The 22,456-nt window shown below is 38.1% G+C and overlaps 1 long non-coding RNA gene across 1 annotated transcript; it reads left to right on the top strand.

Moving 5' to 3' along the window:
* Positions 1-72: 72 nt before the first annotated feature.
* On the top strand, positions 73-21,947 carry LOC130859466 (uncharacterized). Its single transcript, XR_009055209.1, has 3 exons — positions 73-149; positions 1,191-1,278; positions 21,856-21,947. It is a non-coding gene; the product is annotated as an uncharacterized LOC130859466 (long non-coding RNA).
* The last annotated feature ends 509 nt before the right edge of the window (positions 21,948-22,456 follow it).

The raw sequence follows: 22,456 nt of genomic DNA on the forward strand, positions 1-22,456 counted from the left end.
GAGCTCACAAGGTTAAATGAATGTTCTCAAAGGTATATAGTCTTGTTTCAGGAAGAATGCTAATGCCTGCTTTACAACGAATCATGCAGAGCCAATCTGGGGTTGCAAGCTATGACTCTGGAAGCCAAGGTTCTTCATAAAACACTTTGGTAAGATCTGTAGCACTCATCCTCAGTGTGCTGGTTGAAGAAACAAAATATCTTTAAAGAAGGATAAAGTAGGAATTAATTTTAAAATGTTAGCAAATAAATGAAATGTTATTTTTATTTTAAGCAATTCTAATTGTTATAATCCTGCATCATTTCCCCCTACTTTCCTTTTGAAATATTCTTTATTACTAAATGATATTATAGGAAGGATTCAAAGAATTAAGAGATGACTGTTACCTGTGACATCTGAAGATTTAATTTATATAGCTAACATAATTGTGTACAGATTTTTTTCTTCAGTGGTGAAAGGGCATATATGAGATTTTCAGTTTACAGAATTTGAAGGTAGGGTTCTATTTTAGTATGTCATGTACCAAAAATTCCATTTAGATAAACTGAGGTGCATAGACTTGCAATTTTTAGACCTGCCCCACATTTCCTTTTTTATACTATCAGCCTCATCCATCTATAGAAAAATTAATAATATAGTATTTTATAGTTCATGCTCTATATGTACACACGAAATTTCCCTTTAAATATTAAGAGCCTTTAAAAAAATTGGGGACAGAAAAGGAGTTCATTATAAATTCGAAGCAAATAGTGACCATTGGAAATTTATTGTTATAGTAACTTGAAGCTTTTTTGATTTACTGTCAGGCATCAAGATTATATGGTAATTGAAATCTCATTTTAACTTTAAATTTTATTATAACAATTACCATATTTTCATTCAGACTTTTTGGTTTTCTAAAAAAAAATTGTGGTTTATGTATCCTAGAAACTAAGCATCATTTTAATGTCATTGCATTTAAAAAACAATGCTTTCCTATAAAATTTCCTATATGAAATATACATATTAGAATAGCAGCTAATGAAATCATCAGCATATATTTAAAGAAAAATTACATATGGAAAGGAATTAGTATTCTCTGGTTAGGCATACTTGCTGAAATGCTAAAGTGAACTGGCAAAATCTCCAATGAGAATATTTTGAATTTTTGGTAACATGAATGATTTTATTTTTCATTTGGGGGTTTGAAGTGGAGAAGCACTCAGATAAAGACAGCATTTTCAACATGGTATTTTAAGCTTGGAAAAGAAAACCTTTCAAACTGAAAGTCTGAACAAGGTACTTCATTAAATTCTTAGTTTTTAATTTAATTTTACATGTGGTTTCTTTCTTAAGAGCTACTTTTACTAACTTTAACTTAGATCCCTGTATGCTAAACATTCAGTATATACCTACTTGGTTTTCCTATACCTAGTTTTAATTATGGTAAGTAATGATAAAGTCAGTCAGGCAAGGGTATTTGTTAATTTCAGGCAGGCATAAGATTTTTGTTTCAGGTCTTATTTATTTGGTCATAAGGTGAAAACAGTTCTTTAGAATCTTACTGCCAGTATTACTTAGAATAGCTTTCACATTTCTTTTTTCTCATGAAAAAATTCATTTTCAATCAGTTAGACATGTAACATCATCCAAAGCAGAATTTTGTTGAAGGCCATCCTTGCCATAATATTCTGGTATAAAGGGTAATACACTAAGTTCTTTTGACCTCTGCAGTAACTTGGTGTAAAATTATATGTATTTTAATATACATGCTCCAAATAAAGTTTCTGAGAGACAACATGTTAAAGAGCTGTGGCTCTCAAACTTGAGGGTGCCGCCACCATCACTTGGAGGGCTTGCTGGGCTCCACCCCACAGTTTCTGATTCAGAAGGGCTGGGGGAAGGCCTGGGAGTATGCATTTCTAACAAGTTTCCAGATAATGCCCCTGCTGCTGGTGCCAGGACCACACTTTGTGAATCATTACCCTGAGGAAAGAACAGTAACTTTGAAGTTGGACTTCCCCTGTTCTCCATTAGTGGATTGTATTGAAGGGAGTGGGTATTTAATCCAGGTAGGCCTACATTTCCTTAGCTGTAAAATGGAGGTTAATGCTACCTACCTGGAACTGTAAGAACTGAGATAGTGAAGTGGGAAGCGCCCAGTTCCATGGGCGTGGGGCTTGATAAATGCTGATTCCCTTCATCCATCCTCCCCTTCCTATTCTCAAATGGAAAGTGAGGAACTAAACTTAGCATCTTCTAAGTTCCTGTCAGCTCTCAAATTCTGTGATTATAAAAGTTTTGTAGTTCAAGAGAGAATGCCAAATGCTGTATGTCTGTTTGGTGCTTTATAGAGGGTGGTGTGATGGTAACAGTGAGATTGCATAGACGATAGTTTCGTTTTTGCTTCCATTACAGCTTAACACCTAGACTCTTTAAAAGTTTTCAGTCAGATTTATAAAGCAGCATTGAATAGGTTATATTTGAATTCATGACAGTCTCTGGAGGCTGAGGGTATCAGATAAATGGGCACACTTTTGTAAGTGACCGGCCTTTTTGGAGTCGCCACTATGTTGCCTCCTATTGCATGCTCAAATATGTGGTTTTCATTACCTGCTTGATTTTCAGACAGCATTAAATAAGCTGCAAAACAAATCCAAGCTAAAATTGTGAGCATGTAATTTCTATGGCATGAAATTATTCAGTGTTTTAGTTAAAAATAGTCACTAGTGTATTCACTGTTGTGAATTTATAATCTAAAAAATTGGGGATGCTAAAAGTACTGGGCTGAAATACTATTAGATTTTTTTCATCATTTAATTCCATCTTGTTAAAGAAAATAATCACAACTAGGGTCATTTTGCCTTCCCCCTGCCATCTAAATCTATACAGTAAATATGGGGATAAGTACACATAACAAAAAAGCATTTGCAGCTAATTGGTTGGGGTTTGGAGACATATGTGGAACTTGAATAAAGCATTTGCATCCATCCAGGATGGAGTCCTTAAACTACTGACTGCTGGGGGCCTGCAGGGTGCAGGGGGCTCTGGAGACATGGGTAGGAGAGCTTTCCCCATACATTGGAGGCTCTGACTGCATTTGAAATACCTATTTTTAAAAACCTGAGCAGAAAGAGGCTAGAAAGAATAGAGACAGGACACTGAAAATGCTAATTCCCTTTGTTAGTATAACATGAAATATCTGATAGTGACAGAAAAAAAAAAAAAAGTCAAATACCAGGATACAATGTAGGGTAAAGTTCAGCTAGTACAATCTGAGGTGGGTCTTAATATTCAGATGCGTGTTACAGGTGGCAATATTTTTGTGAGACCAGGTATACATATTTATTTTGCATTTCTTTATAGTGACCCTGGTAAATTCTTGTGAAGGTTTGTTTTTCATCCAAGATATTTTCTATACAGCTGACCCTTGAACAACATGGGGGTTAGTCTGACTATAATTTATAGTCCACCATCCATATCCATGGTTCCTCTGCACCCGCACATTCCACCAGTCACAGACCTGGTAGTCCTGTAATAGATACTGGCGAACAATATCCGCATGTTAGTGCACCTGTGCAGTTCAAACCTGAACGGTTGTTCAAGGGTCAGCTGTACTAAAATTTTGTAGTATATTCTTAATCCTCTTTGGCTAGTAAATTAAAGCTCAGATTATCAAGTGTCAACGTACTGTGATTTATATTTTTACATAAGACAAGAGTGCATCATTCTGATCAAGTTGCAACATTTTAATTTTATCTGATAGGTCTGTATTGAGTCATCAGTAGCTAAGTGCAAATACTCCCATCTCTGTAGTAGAGATCATTTTATATAAAAGTCACCTTAATTACTAGACCCAGAAGGCCAGAGGTAATGAAAGGATACTTTAGAAAGATGAAATGTTAATGGTAAATTAAGGAAGCAATCTTAGATAAATTTTCCTAAGTGTAATTTAATGCAGGTTTTTACCTCAGATTTGTTATTAAACTTGGTAATTTTATTCTTCCGTTTAATAAAATGAATATTTTCAGGTTTTCACAACCTGGTGTATTTAAAATTTAAACATAATTATAAAATTAATTCTAATTACTATTTATGTTACAAATTCTATTCTAATTTGGGGCCAGAACTATCTCAGTTTTGGAGGTAATTTGAAACATTGCTTATTTTTATACTATATAATTTGGGAAAGATTATTTTATAGCCTATGAATAACCTAATGTAAAATATATATGATTTATTTTAATGCACTTGTATAAAATCATTTGTATATTCTACTTATAGTGTGTACTTTCTATTTCAGTAAAAATACATGAAAAGTTCAGATCTATCCTTGTGCATGCAAGTATTAGGGGTTTTTTGGTGGTGGTGTTTTTCTTTTGGCTGCAACTGCATAGCATGTGGGACCTTAGTTCCCCCACCAGGGATCAGACCCGCGCCCCCTGCAATGGAAGTGCAGAGTGTTAACTACTGGACCGCCAGGGAAGTCCCAAAAAGTATTTATTTCTAAAGTTTCCTTTTATTAAACATTTGCACTCATTCTTTCCTGCCTGAATCTCCAAGATGTATCTCAGGTATTTGATGAAGTAGATCTTCCTGTAGAATAACAAGAGGAGCAGGAGCCATGCAAGTGATGCAGCTGGAGGCAAGGAAGACAAAGAAGGACTCTCCTTTTCCTTTTCTTTCTGTCATTAACTGCCATTGCAGGACTTGGTGGGAGCCAGCTGCCATGGGAACTTGGGAATTGGAGCCTTTGGATGTCAACTCTTCTGAGTTAGAGAGCAGAGGTCAAGCAGGCCCAGAGCTAGCACAGGCACTAAGTAGATGGCTTGCATTCGGAGGCCCGATTGTGGGGAAAACGTGTATAAACAATAGAATCATAGTACTTGAGGATGTCAACAGTACAAGAAATTCTCTGAAACCAAGATTGGTTTTGTCCATCCTCAGGTCCACTCCAGCAAGAGGAATTGGGGGGAAATGCTTGCTCTAGACTCCTATTATCATTCCCAGCCCTCCTCCTCTACTGCCCACCGCCATCCTTTCCCTTTTCCTCTGCTCCTCAAAAATGTGGCTGCTTTAAAACCAAACATAAAAATAGAACATGAAAAATACTTTCTAGTAACTCAGAGCATAAGAGCTAAAGCATTCAGGATAGTGTATTCATGGAAGTGTTGGAAAAGAAGCACTAAACATTAATTTCGTAATTTCTTGAAAGACTCATGAAAGACTGAAAATAGAATCTTAGGGAGATAGTGTTCTCAAAACTTTGCTCTGGTTATTTAAAACTCTTTATCTTAATTCTTTTAAAAAGTCGTTAAGCATTTGTCAGTTCTAGCCATTAGAGATAAAAAGTTTTAAACTGGTCACTAATCATAGGATCATTGTTTTACAGTTGGAAGGTTCTCTAGGGAGTATCTAGTGACAGAATTAGGATGACCATGTGTCCCAGTTTGTGGAGGACAGTCCTGGTTTACATCTTGTTGTCCTGGTGTAGTCATTAATAGTGCTCCAATAAAGATTTATATTCAATCAATTATATGGCTGCCCTAATGTTTTCCATGCTTTCTAACAACTAGGCTGCTGACAAGTTTCACATTTTCTGGCTCCCAATCTAGTGTTCTTTACTCTAGACCTGTGTGCGTGCATGAAGGAAGCCATATTGGCCAACGGTCTTCGGTCTTTTGGTCAGATTGTTAACTCCTACCTTGAATCAGTTTTCCTCCTGGAGTAGAATGCTAGGATACTTCATGGAGATAAGTGAAAAACCAGATTATCTGGCTTGCTCTATTGGCCCAAACTTTCCTTCCAAGGACCATAAACCTGTTATTATGATTAAGAAACAAGTTAACAAGCAGATTTTTATTTTTCAGGTTTATTGAGGTATAATTGACAAAAGAAGTTGTAATCTGTTTAAAGTATGATGATTTATTACATGTATACATTGTGAAAAGATTTCCACTATAAAGTTAATTAACAGATCCATCACTTCACATAGTTACTTACTTTATTTTTTGGTGAGAAACCTTAAGATCTACTTTCAGCAAATTTCAATTATGCCATAAAGTATTCTCAACTGTAGTCACCATGCTATACATTAGATCCTTAGAACTTTCTTACCAGCCTCACTTACATGTGCAATCTACTCTCTATCTCTGTAAGTTTGACTTTTTCCTTTTTAGATTCCACATGTAAGTGATACCATGCAGTATCTCTTTCCTCTGTCTGGCTTATTTCGCTTAGCATAATTGTCTTCCAAGTTCATCCATGTTGCAAAGGGCAGGATTTCCTTCTTAAAGTCTGAATAATACTATATATTATTATAGTATATTAGTATAATAATACTATATATTTTTTGTTTTTGTTTTTTTGTTTTGTTTTTTTGTTGTGTTTTTTGTTTGTTTTTTTATAAATTTATTTATTTTTATTTATTTGCTGTGTTGGGTCTTCGTTGCTGGGAGCGGACTTTCTCTAGTTGCAGAGAGCAGGGGCTACTCTTTGTTGTGGTTCATGGGCTTCTCAGTGCGGTGGCTTCACTTGTTGTGGAGCACGGGCTCTAGGCGTGTGGGCTTCAGTAGTTGTGGCTCAAGGGCTCTACAGCGTAGGCTCCATAGTTGTTGTGCATGGGCTTAGTTGCTCCACGGCATGTGGGTGCTTCCTGGACCACGGCTTGAGCCTGTGTTCCTTGCATTGGCAGGTGAATTCTTAACCACTGCACCACCAGGGAAGTCCCAGATATGTTTTGAGATAGTGATTTTATTTTCTTAGGATATATACCCAGGAGTGGGATTGTTGAATCATATGGTGGTTCTGTTTTTTAATTTATTGGGGAAACTCTTTACTATTTTCCACAGTGACTGCTGTACCATTTTACATTCCTGCTAACAGAGTACAAGTGTTTCCTTTTTCTCCACATATTTACCAGCTTTTGTTATCTCCTGTCTTTTTAATAAAAGTCATCAGGTTGTGAGGTGGTATTGCTGTTTTGATTTGTATTTCCCTGATGATTAGTGATGCTGAGTTTCTTTTCATATACCAATTGGACACTTGTGTGTCTTCTTTGGAAAAATGTTCAAGTCCTTTGACCATTTTTAAATTAGATTATTTGGTTTCTTTTGCTGTTGAGTTGTATGAGTTCCTTATATATTTTGGGTATTAACTCCTTATTGATATGTGGTTTGCAAATATTTTCTCCCATTCTATAGGTTACCTTTACATTCTGTTAATGGTTTCCTTTGCTGTGCAAGAGCTTTTTAGTTTGATGTAGTCCCAGTTGTTTATTTTTGCCTTTGTTGCTTTTGGTTTTGGTGTCAAATCCAAAAAATCATTGCCAAGATCAATGCCTTAGAGCTTATTCCTTATGTTTTCTTCTAGGAGTTTTACAGTTTCAGGTCAAATGTTCAAGTCTTTAATCCATTTTGAGTTGATTTTTGGTGTACAGTGTGAGAGAGGGATCCAGTTTCATTCTTTTGCACGTGGATATCCAGTTTCCCCAACATCATTTACTGAAGAGACTATCCTTTCCTCATTGTATATTCTTGGTGCCTTTGTCAAAAATTAATTGACTAGATGTGTGTGGGTTTCTTTCTATTCTGGGCACTCTATTCTGTTTCATTGATCTATGTGTCCATTTTTATGCCAACAACCTACTGTTTTGATTACTATTGCTTTGTAATATAGTTTGAAATCAAGAAATGTAATGCTCCCCAAAAGCTCAAGATTGCTTTAGCTATTCAGGGTCTTTAGTGGTTCCAAATGAATTAAGCATTGATTTTTCTGTTTTTGTGAAAAATGGCATTGGAATTTTGGTACAGATTACATTGTATCCATAGATCACTTTGATTAAGTCTGGACAGTTTTCCCAATCCATGGATATGGACTATCTTTCCAATTATTTGTATCTTCTTCAATTTCTTTCATCAGTTTTTTTATAGTTTTCAGCATATAGATCATTAACCTCCTTGGTTAATTTATTTTTAATTTATTTATTCATTTTTGGCTGTATCGGGTCTTAGTTGCAGCATGCGGGATCTTTCATTGCAGTGCACGAGCTCTTTGTTACGGCATGTGGGCTTCTCTCTAGTTGTGATGCATTGGCTCCAGAGCATGTGGGCTCTGTAGTTACAGCACACGGGCTCTGCAGCTGTGGTGTGTGGGCTCAGTAGTTGCTGCACAAGGACTTAGTTGCCCCACAGCATGTGGTATCTTAGTTCCCCAACCAGGGATTGAGCCTGCGTCCCCTGCATTGGAAGGCAAATTCTTTTTTTTCCCCTTAATTGAGATAGAAGTTTTATTTCTCTCTAGTGTAACAGAGAAGCAGTCCAGACTACTAGGAGTGTTCTGCAATCTTCAACACTTAGTTTCTATCTCTGAGTCCAATGGTGAAGCTCCCGTGTCTTCATTCGCTGGCCAAAGGGAAGGGAAAAGGAAAAGAGTCATAGGATTGCAGTTTGATCTCTTATAGGACAAGACCTGCAAATTGCACACATTATTTCCACTAAAGGAACGTGAGAAAAAAGTCTAGGTATCCAGCTAAAAATAAGTTCTGTTATTAGAAATGGGAGAAAAGACGGTAATGAACAACTAGTCATTTCCGCCATAAGCAAAGAGAATATTTAACTCCAGAAATTTTAAAATGTGAGGATTCTTTTTTTGCATTTATTTATTTATTTATTGGCTGTGTTGCGTCTTCATTGCTGCACGCTGGCTTTCTGTAGTTGTGGTGAGCATGGTCTACTCTTCGTTGCAGTGTGCAGGCTTCTCATTGCAGTAGCTCCTTTTATTGTGGAGCATGGGCTTCAGTAGTTGTGGCACATGGGCTCAGTAGTTGCAGCACACAGGCTTAGTTGCTCCATGGCATATGGCATCTTCCTGGAGCAGGGATTGAACCCGTGTTGCCTGCATTGGCAGGTGGATTCTTTTTTTTTTTTTATATATATATATATTTTTGGGGGGTACACCAGGTTCAATCATCTGTTTTTATACACATATCCCCATATTCCCTCCCTTCCTTGACTCCCCCCCCTCGAGTCCCCCCCACCCTCCTCGCCCCAGTCCTCTAACGCATCTTCCATCCTCGAGTTGGACTCCCTTTGTTATACAACAACTTCCCACTGACTATTTTACAGTTGGTAGTATATATATGTCTGTGCTACTCTCTCGCTTCGTCTCAGTTTCCCCTTCACCCCCCGCCCCCTCCCATACCTCGAGTTCTCCAGTCCATTCTCTGTATCTGCTTCCTTGTTCTTGTCACTGAGTTCATCAGTACCATTTTTAGATTCCTTATATGTGAGTTAGCATACAATATTTGTCCTTCTCTTTCTGACTTACTTCACTATGTATGACAGATTGTAGTTCTATCCACCTCATGACATATAGCTCCATCTCATCCCTTTTTATAGCTGAGTAATATTCCATTGTATATATATGCCACATCTTCTGTATCCATTCATTTGTTGATGGGCATTTTGGTTGCTTCCATGTCCTGGCTATTGTAAAGAGTGCTGCAATAAACATTATGGTACAAGTTTCTTTTGGGATTATGGTTTTCTTTGGGTATATGCCCAGGAGTGGGATTACTGGATCATATGGTAGTTCTATTTGTAGTTTTTTAAGGACCCTCCAAATTGTTTTCCATAGTGGCTGTACCACCTTACAGTCCCACCAACAGTGCAGGAGAGTTCCCTTTTCTCCACACCCTCTCCAACATTTGTGGTTTCCAGATTTTGTGATGATGGCCATTCTGACTGGTGTGAGGTGATACCTCATTGTGGCTTTGACTTGCATTTCTCTGATGATGAGTGATGTTGAGCATCTTTTCATGTGTTTGTTGGCCATCTGTATGTCTTCTTTGGAGAAATGTCTATTTAGGTCTTCTGCCCATTTGTGGATTGGGTTATTTGCTTTTTTGGTATGAAGCTGCATGAGCTGCTTGTATATTTTGGAGGTTAATCCTTTGTCCGTTGTTTCATAGGCAATTATTTTTTCCCATTCTGAGGGTTGCCTTTTAGTCTTGTTTATGGTTTCTTTTGCTGTGCAAAAGCTTTTAAGTTTCATGAGGTCCCATGTGTTTATTCTTGATTTTATTTCCATGATTCTAGGAGGTGGGTCAAAAAGGATCTTGCTTTGATGGATGTCATAGAGTGTTCTGCCTATGTTTTCCTCTAGGAGTTTGATAGTGTCTGGCCTTCCATGTAGGTCTTTAATCCATTTGGAGTTTCTTTTTGTGTATGGTGTTAGGAAGTGTTCTAAGTTCATTCTTTTACATGTTGCTGTCCAATTTTCCCAGCACCACTTATTGAAGAGGCTGTCTTTTTTCCATTGTATACTCGTGCCTCCTTTGTCAAAGATAAGGTGCCCATATGTGTTTGGGCTTACTTCTGAGTTCTCTATTCTATTCCATTGATCTTCCTTTCTGTTTTTGTGCCAGTACCATACTGTCTTGATCACTATGGCCTGGTAGTATAGTTTGAAGTCAGGAAGCCTGATTCCACCAACTCCATTTTTCCTTCTCAAGATTGCTTTGGCTATTTGGGGTCTTTTGCGTTTCCATACAAATTGCAAGATTTCTTGCTCTAGTTCTGTGAAAAATGCCATTGGGAATTTGATCGGGATTGCATTGAATCTGTAAATTGCTTTGGGTAGTACAGTCATTTTCACAATGTTGATTCTTCCAATCCAGGAACATGGTATGTCTCTCCATCTGTTTGTGTCGTCTTTGATTTCTTTCATCAATGTCTTAAAGTTTTCTGCATACAGATCTTTTGCCTCCTTATTTAGGTTTATTCCTAGGTATTTTATTCCTTTGATTGCAATGGTGAATGGGAGAGTTTCCTTAATTTCTCTTTCTGCTCTTCCGTTGTTAGTGTATAGGAATGCAAGAGATTTCTGTGCATTAATTTTGTATCCTGCTACTTTACTAAACTCATCAATTAGTGCTAGCAGTTTTCTGGTAGAGTCTTTAGGGTTTTCTATATATAATATCATGTCATCTGCAAAGAGTGACAATTTTACTTCTTCTTTTCCAATTTTCATTCCTTTGATTTCTTTTTCTTCTCTGATTGCTGTGGCTAAAACTTCCAAAACTATGTTGAATAATAGTGGTGAGAGTGGACACCCTTGTCTTGTTCCTGTTCTTAGAGGGAATTCTTCCAGTTTTTCCCCATTGAGAACGATGTTGGCTTTTGGTTTTTCATATATGGCTTTTATTATGTTGAGGTACTTTCCTTCTATGCCCATTTTCTGGAGAGCTTTTATCATAAATGGATGTTGCACTTTGTCAAAAGCTTTTTCTGCATCTATTGAAATGATCATATGGTTTTTATCCTTCAAGTTGTTGATATGATGTATCACGTTGATTGATTTGCGTATATTGAAGAATCCTTGCATCCCAGGGATAAACCCCACTTGATCATGGTGGATGATTTTTTTAATGTGCTGTTGGAGTCTGTTAGCTAGTATTTTGTTGAGGATTTTTGCATTTATATTCATCAGTGATATTGGTCTGTAGTTTTCTTTTTTTGTGACATCTTTGCCTGGTTTTGGTATCAGGGTGATGGTAGCCTCGTAGAATGAGTTTGGGAGTGCTCCGCCTTCTGCTATATTTTGGAAGAGTTTAAGAAGGATAGGTGTTAACTCTTCTCGAAATGTTTGATAGAATTCGCCTGTGAACCCATCTGGTCCTGGGCTTTTGTGTGTTGGGAGATTTTTAATCACTGCCTCAATTTCCGTACTTGTGATTGGTCTGTTCATGGTTTCTATTTCTTCCTGGTTCAGTCTTGGAAGATTGTATTTTTCTAAGAATGTATCCATTTCTTCCAGGTTATCCAATTGATTGGTGTATAGTTGCTTGTAGTAGTCTCTCATGATGTTTTGTATTTCTGAGGGTGTCCGTTGTTACTTCTTTTTCATTTCTAATTCTGTTGATTTGCATCTTCTCCCTTTTTTTCTTGATGAGTCTGGCTAATGGTTTATCAATTTTGTTAATCTTCTCAAAGAACCAGCTTTTAGGTTTATTTATTTTTCTTATGGTTTCTTTCCTTTCTTTTTCATGTATTTCTGCTCTGATCTTTATGATTTCTTTCCTTCTGCTCCCTTTGGGGTTTCTTTGTTCTTCTTTCTCTAGTTGTTTTAGGTGTAAGGTTAGGTTGTTTATTCGATCATTTTCTTGTTTCTTAAGGTAGGACTGTATTGCTATAAACTTCCCTCTTAGAACTGCTTTTGCTGCGTCCCATAGGTTTTGGGTTGTTGTGTTTTCATTGTCATTTGTTTCTAGATATTTTTTGATTTCTTCTTTGATTTCTTTAGTGATTCCTTGGTTGTTTAAGAGTGAATTGTTTAGCCTCCATGTGTTTGTATTTTTTGCAGTTTTTTCCCTGTAATTGATATCTAGTCTCATGGCGTTGTGGTCTGAGAAGATGCTTGATATGATGTCAATTTTCTTGAATTTGCTGAGGCTTGATTTGTGACCCAAGATGTGATCTATCCTGGAAAATGTTCCGTGTGCACTTGAGAAGTAAGTGTAGTCTGTCGTTTTTGGATGGAATGTCCTATAAATATCAATTAAGTCGAGATGGTCTAATGTGTCATTTAAAGCTTGTGTGTCTTTATTTATTTTCTGTTTGGATGATCTGTCCATTGATGTAAGTGGGGTGTTCAAGTCTCCCACTATTATTGTGTTCCTGTCGATGTCCCCTTTTATAGCTGTTAGCATTTGCCTTATGTATTGAGGTGCTCCTATATTGGGGGCATAGATATTTACCATTGTGATATGTTCTTCTTGAATGGATCCCTTGATCATTATGTAGTGTCCTTCCTTGTCTCTTGTAATAGTCTTTCCTTTCAAGTCTAATTTGTCTGATATGAGTATTGCTACTCCAGCTTTCTTTTGACTTCCATTTGCATGGAATATCTTTTTCCATCCCTTTCCTTTCAGTCTATATGTATCCCTTGGTCTGAAGTGGGTTTCTTGTAGGCAGCATATAGAAGGGTCTTGTTTTTGTATCCATTCAGCCAGTCTGTGTCTTTTGGTTGGAGCCTTTAATCCATTTACATTTAAAGTGATTATTGACATGTGTGTTCCAATGACCATTTTCTTCATTGTTTTGGGTTTGTATTTGTAGGTGTTTTCCTTTTCTTGTGTTTCCTACTTAGAGAAGTTCCTTTAGCACTTGTTGTAAGGCTGGTTTGGTGGTGCTGAATTCTCTTAACTTTTGCTTGTCTGGAAAGCTTTTGATTTCTCCCTCAAATCTGAATGAGATTCTTGCTGGGTAGAGTATTCTTGGCTGTAGGTTTTTCTCTTTCAGGACTTTCAGTATATCCTGCCATTCCCTTCTGGCCTGCAGAGTTTCTGTAGAAAGGTCAGCTGTTATCCTGATGGGTTTTCCCTTATATGTTGTTTGTTGCTTTTCTCTTGCTGCTTTTAATATTTTTTCTTTGTGTTTAATTGTCGTTAGTTTGATTACTATGTGTCTTTGTGTATTTCTCCTTGGGTTTATTCTGTATGGGACTCTCTGTGCTTCTTGGACTTGGTTAATCATTTCCTTTCCCATGTTGGGGAAGTTTTCCACTAGAACCTCTTCAAATATTTTCTCAGACCCTTTCTTGTTTTCTTCTTCTTCTGGGATGCCTATAATTCGAATGTTGGTACGTTTAAGGTTATCACTGAGGTCTCTGAGACTGTCTTCTATTCTTTTTATTCTTTTTTCCTTTTCCTGCTCTGTCGCATTTATTTCCCCCATTCTATCTTCCAACTCACTTATTCGCTCTTCTGCCTCAGTCATTCTGCTGGTTATAGCATCTAGAGTATTTTTAATTTCAGTTATTTGGTTATCCATTGCTGTTTGTTTTTCTGAGTTCTTATGAACTGTTTCTTGTACTTTCGCTATTTTGTTATCGAGATTTTGTATCATTTTTACTATCATTACTCTAAATTCTTTTTCAGGCATTTTTCCTATTTCCTCCTCATTTATTTGGTCTTGTGGATTTTTTTCCTGCTCCTTTGCCTGCATGGTGTTTCTTTGTTTCCTCATGGTTGTCCAAACTTTTGGGGTTGCTTGTCCTGGTGATAGAGGTGTCTATAGAAGACTGTCCAAGCCTCAGACTAATGTCCAAGTATTGGATTAAACGAATATTAAGTCTAGGAAACACATACATGTATAAGACACACAATTACTGAATCCGTTAGGACATAAGGCTCTAGAAAGACCTGACAGAACCCCAGTGTGCTATCAGATATTCAAAGAGAAACCCAACAGAAATTGACAACTGAAACAGAACAATTCAGAGACAAAAGCAAAAGCAAACAAACAAACAAATAACACCCTACACATACAAACATAAATCCAGGGAGATTTTGTAAGCTAGGATCAAATATAGAAAAGAGCTAGAGTACCACCAGAGAGAATGGAGATTCTCAGAATGTAATTAGACAACTGTACTAAGAACTAAGATAAAGACAAAAGCCTAATATTAAATACCAAGGTGGTGCATCATCTGGAGAATAGAGCAAGGAGTCTGAGCAGACCGATAGTGTTGCTTATAAGTATCTTAAGATAAAATAAACTTAAAATGGCTGGAAGAAAGGGGAACAGAAGAGCGTAATGTGGTTGGAAATATGCAAATAAAAAGAAAGGAATAGAAATGTATAAAAGATAGGGATGAAAGGAAAGTATGAGAGATATATTGTCCGTACTACCAAAAACTTAGCTAGATATAGAAGTATTTTAAAAGGCAAAAAAAAAAAAAAAGAATAAAAAATATCATTAAAAAATTGTGTTATAAAACTTGTAGATCCCTTAGGGCTAAGATCGTCTTTAATAAAGAAAAAAAAAGAGAGAGAGAGAGAAAGAAAAAGAAAAAAAAAATCCAGAACTGATCCCAGAATGGACCAGTTCAATAGGTATTGATACTACTATTTCTGTTTCCTTAGCGTCTCAGCTGTAAGTGTCCTTCTCCTTGCCTTGGGTTTTTTTGCGTTATTCTGTGACCAGCAGAGGTTCCTTTATTGTTCGTCTGTAAGCCTCGGTGTGTGGGGAGGGAGAGGGTACAACAGTGGCTCCTTCTCCTGGGAGTGAGTGAGCAGTGGCGCACTGTTGTTTCAGTCAGGCTTGGAGGTGCCTGTTGCAGAGGGACGCTGGTGGCTCAGGCGTAAACAGAAAGTCTTAGATTTGGGCCTCTCTCGGGTTTTTTTCTTTTTGATGCTGTTGTTGTTGTTTTTTTTTTTTTTTTTTCTCTCGGCAGCCTCCCTGCTGCTGGTGTTGCAAGGGGTTTTAACCAAGCCCCGCCCGAGTGCCTGAGGGTGCTTGTTATCCCTGAGCGCCTTAGGTGGCCCACGGGTGTCTCTCCACTGCCTGTTGAAGAGGCGCGGAAAGAGAGAGAGAGGCTACGTGCGCGGCTCCTCTCCCCCCCCCCCCCCCCGCCCGGGAGCCTGCAGCCTCCAGCCGCCATCATGGCCGGGCAGCTCTCAGGGACGGGCACTCCTCTCTGCGGACCTCCTCCCTCCTGTCCTCTCAGTCCGTCACCCTACCGGCAACAATGTTTCTCACCCTGAACCAGCTCTCCGGTTCCCACGCTCCCGCTCCCGGACCCTCCGTTCAGCCGCGGATCGATGTCTCGGTCCGGGAACGCTGAGCTGCGCTGCAGACCCTCCGTATGTTTCTCACTCCCTCCTGTCTGCCACAGCTCCGCTGCTTCACCCTCTTTGAGCCCTCGTAGATGCCTCCCTACCGGCTATGTCGGGCTCCCCGCAGTCCTTTCTGGTGTCCGAGGCCGTCTGCTGGTGTTCAGCTGGTTCTCTGTGGGAATTACTGCATCCTTCCATGCATTCCCAATGCATCTGTGGAGAGGGATGCACTCCACGTCTCTCTACTTTGCCGCCATCTTTTCTCTCCTAGGGGTTTTTTTTTTTGTTTGTTTGTGAGATCATGTCATTTGCAGACAGAGACAATTTTACTTTTTCCTTTCTGATTTGGATGTCATTTTATTTCTTTTTCTTCCCTAATTGATCTGACTAGAATTTCTGGTACTGTGGAAGTGGCAAGAGTAGGTATCATTGTCTTGTTCCTCATCTTAGAAGAAAAGCCTTTAGCTTTTCATTGTTGAGTATGGGGTTAGCTGTGGGGTTGTCAAAAATGGCCTTTATTAGGTTGAGTTACATTCCTTCTATACCTAATTTAATTAGAGTTTTTAATCATGAATGGGTGTTGGATTTTGTCAAATGCTTTTTCTGCATCTATTGAGATAATCATATAATTTTTATCTTTCATTCTGTTAATGTGGTATATCATATTTATTGACTGGCATATGTTATACCATCCTTGCATCTCAGAGATAAATCTCACTTGATCATGGTGTTTATTCTTTTATGTGCTGTTGAATTTAGTCTGCTAATATTTTGTTGAGGACTTTTGCACCTATGTTTATCAAAGGTATTGGCCAAGGAAGTTTTCATTTAGTGTCCTTTTCTGGCTTTGGTATCAGGGTAATGCTGGCCTCCTAAAATGAGTTTGGAAGTGATCCCTCCTCTTCTATCTTTTGGAAGAATTTGAGAAGGATAGGTATTACTTCTTTTTAAATGTTTGGTAAAATTCACCAGTGAGGCCTTCTTGTCCTGGACTTTTCTCTATTGGGAGGTTTTAATTACTGATTCAGTCCTCTTAACTGGTAATTGGTCTGTTCAGATTTTTTATTTCTTCGTGAATCAGTCTTAGTAGGAACTGACCCATTTCTTCTAGACTGTCCAATTTGTTGGCATGTAATTGTTCATAGGTCTCTTATGATCCTTATTAGTTCTGTGGTATCAATTGTAATGTTTCCTCTTTTGTTTCTGATTTTAATCATTTGAGTCTTTTTTTTTTTTTAAGTTGAGCTAAAGGTTTGTTAATCTTGTTTTTTTCAAAGAACCAGCTCTTAGTTTCATTGATCTTTTCTGTTATGTTTCTAATCTATTTATTTTAGCTCTGTTTTTTGTTTTTTCCTTCCTTCTACTAACTTTGGGTTAGTTTGTTCTTTAGTTTCCTTCAGGTGTAAAGTTAAATTGTTTATTTAAGAACTTTCTTTTTTCTTAATGTAGGCATTTAATGCTATAAAATTCTTATTTAGAACTGCTTTTGCATCCCATAAGTTTTGGTATTTTGTGTTTTCATTTTTTGTTTGTTTTTAATGGTTTTTACAAATATTTTGTTTATTTTAACGAAGCTGGTACAGACAATGTCCATTTAAAACCCATATCCCAGGCCAAAAAGTACAAATAAAGTCAAAAAAAGCAGTGTTCTGTTGTATACACTTCTGCATGAATAACTTTAACTGCTAATGAAATTAGAACTTTTCTGGGATCTTCTGACAAGACTTTTCTTTCATCTTAAAATGCTTTCTCTTCAGTGAAGCCATCTTTGGAGTTGGTCATTATTCTCACCACCTCTGTCATTTTGACTCCAGCCTGATATTCCTCTTGTTTTGGTCCAGACCCTCAGATTTTAAAAGTAGCTTCAAGTTAAGGAAAAGTCATTTTTCCACAGTTCAGTTCTCTGATAAAACTTCCATCTCCCACTGAAAGTCACAGTCCAGGAGTGAAGCAATCACATGCTAGAACTGCCGGGCCAATTGGAAAGTCATTATGAACATGTGCCTCAGTCGATCTTATTTATCACAAGCCTGCAAATGCACAGTCCTGGAAAAGGCGGCCTCTCTGTGCACACGTGTAATTTTTAAAAAGGAGAGGGCGATATGAAGGGGGCTGAGGTTTGATCACCAAAAATCAGCACAATGAAAACAAACAATAATGAATAATGGGCACTAGACTTCAAATTACCAGATGTTTTAAAGAGATGGGGTGCCAGTTTTCAATTGTTTTGAACACCACATTACAAAACAACTATTTTTAAAAATAAAAAAGGATTAAGGGAAAAGAAAAAAAAAGAATATCTAAACCATTGAATGACCCCATTTGTTCCTGATAAAAACTTCAATCCATCTTCTTCCTCCATTCCTGGTTCTTTTGGAGTGTGATTATCAGCAATTCTCTGACCTTCAAAGAGAAACCTGAGTGAATTCATGGGAACTCCCTTTGACAGTATGATTCTTTGAGTTTCTTGAGATGTGTCGTCATTTTCACTTTGAAGTGAATCTCACTACTATCCTGTCCGATGACTTTGAGTTTAATATATTCTCCTTCCTTCTTATCCCCCAAGTCCTCAGTTGAAGGTTTTGCCTCCTGGTCAGACATGGTGACAGTGGCTTCCCCTGGGGTCTCCGCACAGCAGCGGCCTCGGGTAGGCAGAACCTTGCTCCAGGGTTTACAAATCCGTCTCCCTTCCTCACAGCACAGCACCGGGGCTGGAGCGAGTTTTTGTTTTGGTTTGTTTCAAGTTTTTTTTTTTTGTTTTTTTTTTTTTTGATTGCCCTTTTCAATTCTTCTTTGGTTTATTCAGGAGCATGTTTCTTAATCTTCACATATTTGTGAATTTTTCAATTTTCTCTTGTTACTGATTTCTAGTTTTAAACCACTATGATCAGAAGAGATGCTTGCTAAAATTTCAGTCTACTTAAATTTGTTACCACATGTTTTACTGCCTAACAATATGACCTATCCTGGAGAAAATTATGTGTGTGCTTGAGAAGAGTGTATTCTTCTGCTTTTGGATGCAATGTTCTGTATATGTCCATTATGTTCATCTTTAACATGTAGTTTAAGTCCAGTTTGCTTATTGACTTTGTGTTTGAATGATTTATCATCAAAAGGTGGAAATTGATATCCCCTGCAACTATTGTGTTGATATCTACTTAATTGGATGCTGGGCACATTAATATTTACAATTGTTATATCCTTCTTGAGTTGATCACTTTATCATTATATAATGACCCTTCCTTGCCTTTTTTTACAGTTTTTCACTTAAAGTGTATTTTGTCTGATATAAGTATAGCTACCCTGCTCTCTTTTGGTTTCTATTTGCATGAAATAGCTGTTTTCCACATCCACTCACTTTCAGTCTGTGTGTATCTTTAAAACTGAAGTGAGTCTCTTTTCAACAGCATATATGTGGGCTTACCATTATTATTATTTTAAAATCTGTTTAGTTTATTTACATTTAAGATAATTTTTGATATGTATGGACTTGCTATTTTGTTAATTATTTTCCGGATTTTTTTTTTTTATAGTTCCTTGTTCCTTTTTTGCTCTCTTCTTTCATGATTTGATGATTTTCTGTAATTGTATGCTTTGATCCCTTTCTTCGTACCTTTTTTTTTTTGTATCTAATATAGGTTTTCACTTTGTGGTTATCATAAAACATGTTTATAACAGTCTGTTTTGAGCTGATAACTTCATATGCATACAAAAGCTCTCCATATGTTTACTCTCCCTCCAACATTTTAAGTTTTTGATGTTACAGTTTGCATCTCTTTAAATTACGTATCCGTTAACAAATTATTGTAGCTGTAGTTATTTTTAATGCTTTTTTCTTTTATCCTTTATGCTAGAGTTATAAGTACAAGTTATAAGTACAAATTATACAACATCATTGCAATATTAGAGTATCTTGAATTTAAATATGTATTTACCTCTACCAGTGAGTTTTATGCATTCGTATATTTTCATGTTACTAGCTAGCATCCTTTCGTTTCAGCTTGAAGAACTCCTTTAAACATTTCTTATAAGGCCAATCTAGTGGTGATGAACTCCTTCAGCTTGTGTTTACCTGGGAAATCTTTATCTCTTCTTTAATTCTGCAGGATAAGTTGGCTAGAATATTCTTGATTGGCAGTTTTTTTCCTTTCAGCATTTTAAAGATGTCATCCCACCCTCTTCTGGTCTACCAGGTTTCTGCTGAAAAATCCAGTGATAGTCCTATGGAGGTTCTTCAGCTCCCTAATGTAGGCTAACTGGAAGCCTGACCTTCAGGCAGCAGCTGGGAAAGTCAGGACGTTAGCTGTGCTGTCTAGCCCCTATCAGGGAGAAACCAAGAGCTGGGTGTTTTTGCTTACTCTGTGCTCAGCCAGCAGGGAAGTCACTGGGAGCGCTTATGCACCCATATAGAACTGCCTGTTTGTTTTGTGTGGTGGTGGGGGGCTGTGAATGCTGAGCCCTGGCAGTTCCCATAACAGGGGAGCTTGGGAGCTGGTCCCTCAGGTGGCAGTCATAAGAGTTGGATGCTAGATGTGTGGACAAGCTCCTTCCAGGAGGAAGCTGGAGACTTGGTTTTCCTGTTGGAATGAGCCAGGGGGAGGTGGTGTGGGAGGTGCCTGCCAGCTCTTTCAGGCTCCTGGGAGGATCCTGGTCGACTTCCACATGCAGACTGTTTAGAAGCTGGACCCTCAGACAGCATGCAGTTGGGAAGGTATGTAAGTCAAATCCCTTTCAAGGAGAAAGTGGACGATGGGTATTCTTAAGAGCCTGCTCCCTCCGTACTGAGCCTGGAGGGGATAACTGTGGGACGTGCTTGCTGCCTATTCGAAAACTGCTTTGTTTGTTTCATATAGTCCTGTGAGACTCATGAATGATGAGTTCCACTGGCTTTTAGAGCTAGATGATTTGAGGGGCCCTCTCTCAGATGGCAGCCATAAAGTTGGAGCTCTAGATGTATGTACAAGCTCCTTCCAGGGAGAAGCTGGCAACTTGGTTTTATTGTTTGAGTAAGCCAGAGGGAGAACGTGGGGGAAGTGTCCCCTGGCGTTTGCAGCCTCCTGGGAGGATCCCAGACAGCACCCAGATGCAGGCTGATTAAAAGCCAGACCCTCAGGCAGCAGCTGGGATAATATGCAGTCAGACTCCTGCAGGGAGAGAGCAGGAGATGGGCATTTTTGTCTGCCCGCTCTGTGTTAAGCCTGGGGGCCTAGCCACCAGAAGTGCTCATGTGCCTGTTGAAAAACTGCTGCTTTGTTTACTATAGTCCTGTGAGACTTGTGAATGTCATGCTCTGTTGGCTCTGAGAGACAGGTGATTTGACGGCCTGTCCCCAGTGTAGTGGCCATAAACGTTGGGGCACTAGATGTGTGGTTCAAACCCCTCTCTCTTCAGGAAGAAGGTGGACGTTGAGGGTTCCCTTCTGATTGTAAGGCACTGTGCCAGGGGTGGGGGTTATGGCAAGAGTGTGTTTCAGTCTTTCCTACCCATTTTGATGTAGGGATTTTCTCAGTCTATGTTGGAGTCACTCACCTAGTTTCTGCATTTCTCTCAGAGGGAGTTGATCCATGTGTAGCTGTATGTTTGGTGCATCCATGGGAGGGCGGACGTCAGGAGACTCTTATCTAAGCTTCTTGGTGTTGTCATCTATGTGACATTCTTAAGGAGCCATCGGGCTGCTCTGGCCTTCCTCTTGTTTGAGCAACTGCATTTGAATCTTGCCATTCACATTTAGTTTTAAATTGGCATTGAGGAGAAACATCTAGAATCAAATCTAGCCACACAGACCCAAATCACCCCAAGAGCTAACGGAATCTAAAATATACAACAGGTATTGCTTTCATAAAGATTAAGGAAAAAAGTCTTAACAGGTAAGTAACTGTACCTTCAAACAAAACAATAGCAGGTAATCATGCTTTTGTTAAATGACTAACTACTACATCATCTCTTAAGAGTCTTCCACTATTCCAGAATGACCTGGATCCTAATCAAGGTGATGAGTCCTTAAAAATACATATATATGACTTTGGTGGGTGCATTTAAACATTACTTTAATGAGGGAGCCGTTATCACTTCCTGCTCCAGGAAACATTTTTGGTATATACCCTCAAAAGAATGCAAATAATTAAGTCTGTTAATACAGAATGATAAACTCCATGAGCCTATGTAGGCAAAGAGCCTTACAAGTAATGTATTCGGTGAGTAGTGTGGAGAATGTGATCAGATGCTTTAAAAAACAACAATTATGAAACTTCTATAAGTAGGATGGAAAGAAAAAGAAGACTGGCCTTGACCATCAGCATCAGTTTGAGCTGCACTAAACTGAATCTGAAAAAAAATCCCAGAAGTTCAACCAAGAGTGCATTGAAGTATTTCAGCCACCAAAGTAAGGACAGAACTATGAGACCAATTCTTTTGGGTGTGTTTAATTCAGAACTATTAACTATTTTCTTGGATAGTGTTGAGAAATCACTGTCTTGGATGTACTTGTGTAAACTTGCATTTCTAACTCAGATTTTTTTCTTTCTTGACACTTACTTTAGATGGATTACTTAAGCATACCTGCATGAAACTATTTCTCAGTTCAAGTCCTGCTGAATACCAGTGTCCCATGAGATTAACTCAATGGTGTTCCACAACAAAACAAAACGAAACATAAAACCAAAAGCTGATTCCATGGTTGAATAAATTGGGAAACATGCTTAAATGTTCCTGCTTTCACTGCACGATTATGTGAAAGATTTAATATCCTATGTAAATAATGACTTCCTAAAGGGGTTGAGGTCCAATTTGCAGCTTTCTGAAAACTTTTTTGATCACTGATCCCCCCCATAAACACTTGCTTTTTTGGCTAAACATCTA

This window comes from Hippopotamus amphibius, chromosome 8 (assembly GCF_030028045.1).
Source record: "Hippopotamus amphibius kiboko isolate mHipAmp2 chromosome 8, mHipAmp2.hap2, whole genome shotgun sequence".
In the NCBI taxonomy this organism is placed as follows: domain Eukaryota; kingdom Metazoa; phylum Chordata; class Mammalia; order Artiodactyla; family Hippopotamidae; genus Hippopotamus; species Hippopotamus amphibius.